Source organism: Aedes aegypti, chromosome 1 (genome assembly GCF_002204515.2).
Source record: "Aedes aegypti strain LVP_AGWG chromosome 1, AaegL5.0 Primary Assembly, whole genome shotgun sequence".
In the NCBI taxonomy this organism is placed as follows: Eukaryota; Metazoa; Arthropoda; class Insecta; order Diptera; family Culicidae; genus Aedes; species Aedes aegypti.
The window spans coordinates 234,943,351-234,951,147 of NC_035107.1; the positions used below are offsets into that span (position 1 = coordinate 234,943,351).

General features: G+C 36.3%; 1 long non-coding RNA gene across 1 annotated transcript; it reads right to left on the reverse strand.

The window, feature by feature from the left end:
* Positions 1-6,313: 6,313 nt before the first annotated feature.
* On the reverse strand, positions 6,314-7,247 carry LOC110674636. Its single transcript, XR_002499058.1, has 2 exons — positions 6,872-7,247; positions 6,314-6,752 (listed from the first exon to the last, which is right to left on the reverse strand). It is a non-coding gene; the product is annotated as an uncharacterized LOC110674636 (long non-coding RNA).
* Positions 7,248-7,797: the final 550 nt, after the last annotated feature.

Sequence of the window (7,797 nt, forward strand, 5' to 3'; positions counted from 1 at the left end):
TTTTAGATTTTTTTTTCAATTTCCTTTGTAACTTTCTTTGGAATTTCCTTTGAATTTCTTCCGGTATTTACTTTGGAGATCCGTTCGTAATTTCATTCACAATTCACTTTAAAATTTCCTTGGAATTTATTTTGTTATTTCCATTGGAGTTTCCTTCGGAACTTCTTCTGAAATTTTAATTGGAATTTCGAAATTTTTTTCAAAGCTGCTTTCAAAATTTCCTTTGGACTTATGCTCGGAATTTCCAACGAAATTTCTCCTGGAATTTTTATAAAAAATTTTTTTAGAATAATATCTGTTTTTCCCTTCGAAATTTCCTTTGGTTGTTTTTTAATTTTCTACGGAATTTTCTTTTGAATTTCCTTTGAAATTTTCTTTTAAAATTCTTCCGGAATTTCCCTTGAAATTTCATTTAGAAATTTCTTTGGAATATCCTTGTGATTTTTCGGTAGAGATCTCTTCGAAATTTCCTTTAGAATTTCTTCCATAACTAACTTTGGAGTTCCTTTAGGGATTTCATTCGCAAATTCCTTTGGAATTTCCTTCGGGAATTTTCTTTGGAATTTCCATTGGAGTTTCCTTCGAAATTTCCTATGAAGTTTCCATCGGAATATCCCTTAAAATTTTCTTTGGAATTTCGAAATTTGTTTCGGAGCTTCCTTCGAAGTTTCGATTGAAATTAAATTCGTATTTGACTCCGAAATTTCCCTTGTGGTTTTCATCGTAATTTTTTTTTAGAATATCATTTGGAATTCTCTTAGAAATTTCCTTTGGGTTGTTTTTTTTTAATTTTCATCGGAATTTGCTTTGGAAAGTCCTTTAGAATTTCATACGAAATTTGCTTTGGAATTTTATTTATAAATTTCTTTGGAATTTCCTTTAGAATTTTCTTCGGAATTTCCTTTAGAGATTTCTTCCGAATTTATTTTAAAATTTCTTCCGCAATTTCCTTTAAAGTTCCCTTCAGAATTTATATTTGAGTTTCCATCGACATCCCTTAGAAGTTTCATTCGAAATTCCTTTAGAATTTCCTTCGGATTTGCCATTAAAGTTTTCTTCGAAATTTCCTTTGAAATTGCCTTAGCATTTTTTCCGGAATTTTCTTTGGAATTTCTCCTGTTATTTTCTTCATGATCTTTTTTGGAATTTTTTCCTTGGAGCTTGATGGTATTCCTGGAGGAATTACTGGTACAATTCCAGGAGAAATCCCTGTTCGAATTCCAGTAGGAATTCTGGGTGGAATTTCTAGAGGGATTCATGGTGGAATTCTTAGAAGAATTTCTGGTGGAAATCCTGGAAAAATCCCTGGTAGAATACCCTGTTCGAATTCGTGGAGGAATTCTGGGTGAAATTACTTGAGGGATTCCTTTCGAATAACATTTGGAATTTTCTTCAGAATTTCCTTTAGATTTTCGTTCAGATTTTTTTTTTGTATTTCTTTTGGAATTTTCAACGGCATTTACTTCGGAATTTATTTTAGAATTTCATTCAGATTTTTTTTGATATTCTTTTGGAGCTTCCTTTGGAATTTTCTTCAGAATCTTGTTTGGAATTGCCTTCGAGATTTCATTCGGAATTTATTTAGAACTTACTTTGGAAAATTCTACGGAATTTCCTTTGGAGTTTCCTTCGGGATTTCCTTTCGAGCTTCCTTCGAATTTTTTTTTCGGAACTTCCTTTGGAATTTCTTTTGAAGCTGTCTATGAAATTTACTTCAAAATTTCATTAAGAATTTCCTTCGAAGTTTCCTTTGGAAATTTTCTGTGAAATTTCCCTTGGAATTTCCTTCAGAAATCCATACGGAATTTCCTTTGGAATTTTCTTTGGAGTTTTTTCTAGAGCTTTCTTCAAAATTTTCTCTGAAATTTACTTCGGAAGTGTTTTTAGAATTGTCTTATTTTATTTAAAAATTTCTCCGGAATTTCCCTTAAGAGTTCTCTTTGGAATTTCCTTTAGAATTTCTTTCGGAATTTCCTTTGAAGTTCCCTTTGAAATTCAATTTGTAGTTTCCATCGAAATCTCTTTGAAGTTTCCTTCACAATGCCTTTAAAGTTTCCTTCGGAATTTCCTTTGAAGTTTTCTTAGAAATTTCCTTTAGAATTTTCTCCGTAATTTTCTTTGGAATATCCTTTGTTATTTTCTTCTGGATTTTCTTTTCGGAATTTTCTTCGGAATTTCCTTCGAAATTATCATTGGAGTATCCTTTGGAATTTCCTTTTGAACTATATTTGAAATTTTCTTCGAAATTTCCTTTGAATTTTCGTTCAGATTTTTTTTAAATTTACTTTTACTTATCATTTTTTTTAATATTCTTCGGAATTTATTTTAGAATTTCATTCAGATTATTTTTTGGAATTTCTTTTGGAGCTTCCCTTGTATTTTTTTCAGAATCTTTTTTGGAATTATCGTCGGAATTTTATTCGGAATTTACTTTGAAAAATTCTTCGGAATGTGCTTTCACGTTTCTTTCGGAATTTTCTTTGGAGCTACCTTTATTTTTTTTTCTTTTGATTTTTTTCGGAGCTTTCTTTGAAATTTCATTTAGATTTTCCTTCGAAGTTCCCTTTGGAATTTTCTGTGGAATTTCCTTTGGAATTTCCTACAAAATTTCGTCTGGAATTTCCTTTGGATTTTTTTGGAATATCCTTCGTAATTTCTTTCGGAATTTCTTTTGGATTTTTTTCGGAGCTTCCTACGGAATAATATGCATTTGGAATTTCTTCCGGAACTTTTTTCCGAGCTTCCTATGGAGTTTCCTCCGTAATTTCCTTTGGAATTTTTCTCTTGAGCTTCCTTCGGAATTTCGTTTGGAAATTACTTCGGAATTTTATTTGGAATTTCTTTTGAAATTTACTTTGTAATTTCAAACGGAAAGTTTTTTGAATTACATTCGGAATCTGGTTTAGAATTTTGTTTGGAATTTCCTTCGGAATTTCATTCGGATATTCCTTTGTACTTTTCTTCGGAATTTCCTTAAGAATTTTTTCAGGAATTTCCTATGAGCTCCCTTCGGAATTTCATTTGGAATTTGAAAATTCTGGAGGAATTCCTGGTGGAGAGATATTCTAGAGAGATTTCTGCAGGAATTCCTATGGAATTTGCTGGAGGAATCCCTAGGGAAATTTCTACGGGGATTATTGGAGAAAATCTAGGGGAATTTCAGGATAAATTCCTAGGAGAATTTCAGGAGAAATTCCTAGGGGAATGTCTGGAAAAATTCCTAGGAGAATTACTGGAGGAATTTCTGGTGGAAGTCCTGCTGGAATTCTTGGAGGCATGTCTGCTAAAATTCTTGGTGGAATGTTTGGTAGAATTCCTGAAAGAATTCCCAAAAGAATTCCTGGTGGAATTTCCGGAGGAATTTCTGATGGAATCCTGGAGAAATTCCTGGATAACTTCCTGTACGAAAACCTGCATAAATTCCTGTTGTAATTCATGGAGGAACTCCTAGAGGATGACTGGAGGTATTCCTGAAGGAACCCTGGAGGCATTCCTGCATAAACTCCTGGTGAATTCTTGGTGGAATTTTGGTAGAATTCTTGATGGAATTCCTTTAGAAATTCCTTCAGAAATTCCACCAGTTATGGAGGAAATCCTGACGGAATCCTGGAGAAATTCTTGATAAAATTCCTGATGAAATTCCTTGTGAACTTCCTGTAAGAATTCTTGGATGAACTCCTGGTGTAATTCCTGGAAGAGTTCCTAGCGAAATTCCTGGATGAATTCCTAGCGGAATTCCTGGAAGAATTTCATCAGATATTCCTACTAGGCGAATGTTTGGAGGAATTCCTAGGGAAATGACTGGAGGTATTCCTGATGGAATCCTGGAGGCATTTCTGCAAAAATTGCTGGTGGAATTCTCGGTGGAATTTTTTGGTGGAATTCCTGGAAAAATTCCCAAAAGGATTCCTGGTGCAATTTCTGGAGGAATTTCAGATGGAAATCCTCCAGGAATTCCATTAGAAATTTTATTCCGCCAGAAAATCTATTAGTTATGGAGGAATTCCTGGCAGAATCCTGGAAGAATTCCTGGCAGAATCCTGGAAGAATTCCTGGTGGAATAACCATTATTTCGTGTGGTAATGTAAAACCTTAAACCCCACAAGAAGCTCAGTGCATCGTCAAAAAACCGCACTTCACTTCCATCCCTTTTCCCAGGCGCGAGAAACGTACAAAAAAAAAACGAATCATCAGTCGGAAATGGGTTTCCCATGCAGCTACAAACAGCGCAGTAGCTGCTCATCAAAATCGTGATTGATTCATTTCGCTGATTTTCGATCTGGAAATTGATTCCTTTCTGCTGGCTCGTCTGCGTCCGCCCTACAAGGGTGGCGGGAAGATGTGGTAGATATGCTAAATTGTGTCTAACCCGGGCTCCGAACCGCAATCGGCCAGAATGATTATATTTCTATAAATTTGAATCCGCACAAGGCTTCGAGGCGGATCGAATTCACATCCCGTCATTTCGTCTCCCGGCCCGTCGCAACGGCCACCTCCCGCAAATACTGAATTGGTTCAGTTGGGGTTTGGCTACATTGGATGAAACGATTCGATGTGCATAGGAGTGAAGAGATAAATTTCTTGTCCAAAAGTAAGTCATTCCAGATTATAAATCATCATCATCGTATTGCCTTAATTGCTACCATTTCAAATGTTCGGCCGACAATGTCCATATCATCTACGAAGCAAACAAATTGACTGGATCTCGTGAAAATCGTACCCCGGCTGTTAAGCCCGGCTCTCCGCATAACGCCTTCTAGCGCAATTTTGAACAGCAAGCGCGAAAGTCCACCACCTCGCCGTAGCATATCTTCAAGTATCTCAAAAAAGGATTAAAACTAGTTTGAGTTATGTCCACGAATTTGGACCAGTTACTCCCATGCGCGATGGCAGGCAGACGGTAGGCGCGAGAAAACAGCAAATTTATTCGGTCGTGACCGAGGGCAATTTATCTCGGGCCGGTGAATTTTGTTCTTGTTTTTTTTAGTACGTTCAGCTTTAAAAAGAGACAGGACGACCTATGTTATATGTTGGATGGGGCCTTTTTCCATTCATTCTTTTTCTGGCCCATGATGATGATGATGATGGTAAGCAAAGCATAATAGGTACCCCTCGAAGGGTAAGGCTGCACAGAAAAAAATATTTAATTTTCAATGTGATGTAAACTGAAACCTACTGTAAAAATAAATCAAATTCGTGTGATGTTACAGCATCATGTAAACTTAAATGAATAAACATTCAATTTTCAATCAAAAATGGTTGAATATTACATGATCGTGTAAATTTAAAGTGAATTCGATTGAAAAATAATGGATTGGTCGTTGAAATTTAGGTTTATTTTGATGCTCCAAATATGTGCATCAAAATAAACTTAAATTTACAACATTTTTTTAGCTGTGTGGCGTTGATGACGGGGTCTCGTTTGTTCGCATGGCGCATTCAATAAATGAGAGGAAGCGATGGGTAATTGGATGACTTGGATGCGATTGAACAATCGACACGGCTCAAAGGATGAGGTTGGAGAATTGAATTGGATGGTTGGATGTGGGAAGTTACGCTTAGTTTGCAGCTTGATGAATTCGAATTACTATTTTGTATAGCGTAGCTTGTATAGTCATCAAAACCATTCACGTCCTTGATTTAGTAAAAGAGCTCTCCTTACTAGCACAACATTTGCGAAAAAGATTTATATGAAATATATAAAACCGGACAAAAATGTCAAAACTGCCAGCTATCGTCCAATCAGCTTGATTCCTCCATCAGTAAACTTTTTGAAAAAGTTATTTTGAATAGAACGATGGTTCACATCAACGAAAATTCATGTTTTGCGAATGGACAATCGACTACTCATCAACGTTTACATGTAACAAATTTGATTCATTCCTACAAATTTGAAGGCTATTCAACTGTTCTTGCTCTTCTAGACATAGAAAAAACATTCGACTGTATTTGGCATGAAAGTTTAATAATAAATCATACATTATAACAAAATATCTGAATCCAATTATTAACAGACAATCAAAACTTGGTGTTAAGAACAAGCTTTTGATCTTCAAACACATTTGCAGGCCAATCATGTTGTATGCTGTACCTAAATGGACTAGCTGTTGTTATACCAGAAAGCAAGCTCAACAGAGAATTCAAAATAAAATTTGAAAAATGATTCTGAAGCTACCAATGTGGTATAGTATTAATGAGTTACTACATAGAATATCAAATGTTCTTTGGAACATCTGACGAATACAATTATTTAGAATTTTAGACAATCTTCTTTTGTCACGATTAATGCGTTATATATTTAGGTCGAGTTAGGTTAAGTTGATTGAAAGCGTTTTTTTTTTCTCTCATAAGCAGGTGAAATCAACTCACCGTTCAACTCAGTTCCGTTGCCGCCACGACGACCGCTAAATTGCGCTTGTCTGTCTGGCTGATGTGCAAGGTTCGCAATTCATTCTCCATAGGTGCACTTTTTTTTATTTCGCAAATTTGCAATCCATTCAAGCTTATGATTGATCTATCAAAGCGTTCCCATTTCGAAGCGATGAGTTTGTTTAAATACCTCCCGTTCGCTCTCGTCGTCAGCACCACTGCTCGCGGATCGCTTGACTTCACGGAGCCACTGTATTGTTATTGTTATTAAGTTTGCTTCCACTCGCAATCTGCCCCCGAACCGTTCAACCAATCGTCTGTTTCGGCACAGAGTCGCTTCAGCAGTTTCCTTGTAGAGCAGCAGCAGCAGCTAAATGTACGGCCTGAAACGTGCCGTAATAATATTTACAATCGGTTAAAGAAAAACAAAGCCAATCTTTATGGGAGCACACGGAGGTTTGTAAAAATGGTGTGTTGTTTGTGTAACAATTTTTTTACCTACCCCAAACAACGATCCGGTTGAATCCATTTAACGGCGATATGCACGTCAAGGGAACAACGGGTTTGCGCAAATTTATGACCGGTTCGAGTGCAGAAGGGTGGTTTCCACGTAAATGCTAGGTAGGTACTGCCACAGAAACACACAGATGATTTCATCTGCAATGTGCAGTACTAAGAAACGGTTCTGTCTGATCGATATGTTCTCTCGGAAGCAGCGTGTTGATAATTTCATGATTCACCTCGTGTTATTTGATTATTTCGATTCCACATGCACCCAATCATGCATACGGGTCCCTTCTTAGCCTATGGTAACGCCAACCACTTTAAAGCAAAGTCATGTCGAATCTCTATGAGTTAGATTTCCAGATGGCTTTTCCACTGACATGCCGTGGATTACTGCGATGAAATCATATTTTTCATTAAGTCAATGGACCGATGCACGGGTTCACTAATTTGACGTTTGAGCGGTGCCGAATTCACTAGTTTTCATGGTCACGTAAATAACACGGCACCGCTCAAACGTCAATAAGTGAACGCGTGCATTGGTCCATGGTCGTTACCTCGGAGGGAGAAACCGATACGAAATTTATGTACATCAAGGTGAGCCGAGATTCTGCTGTCACGAACTGTCACTGTGAGCCCAGATCTAAAACAATGGACAAACATGATAAAAGCGCGTAATCGATTAAAACATCTGCATTTTATTAAATGTGACAAAGCTATTCATGCTTATTCAAAAGTAATGTCACAATAGCATCTTTTATTCTGATTGAATATACAGTTTTCAAATACGCATCATTTTACTTTTTTCCAATAAAAACGAAAATGAAATGCATAGAAAACTTAAGCCCTTTTTCCATGTTTGTCCAGAACGATCGAAGGAACACAATAAAAGAAAACTAGCGATTTTCATCAAGTCTGCCTTGA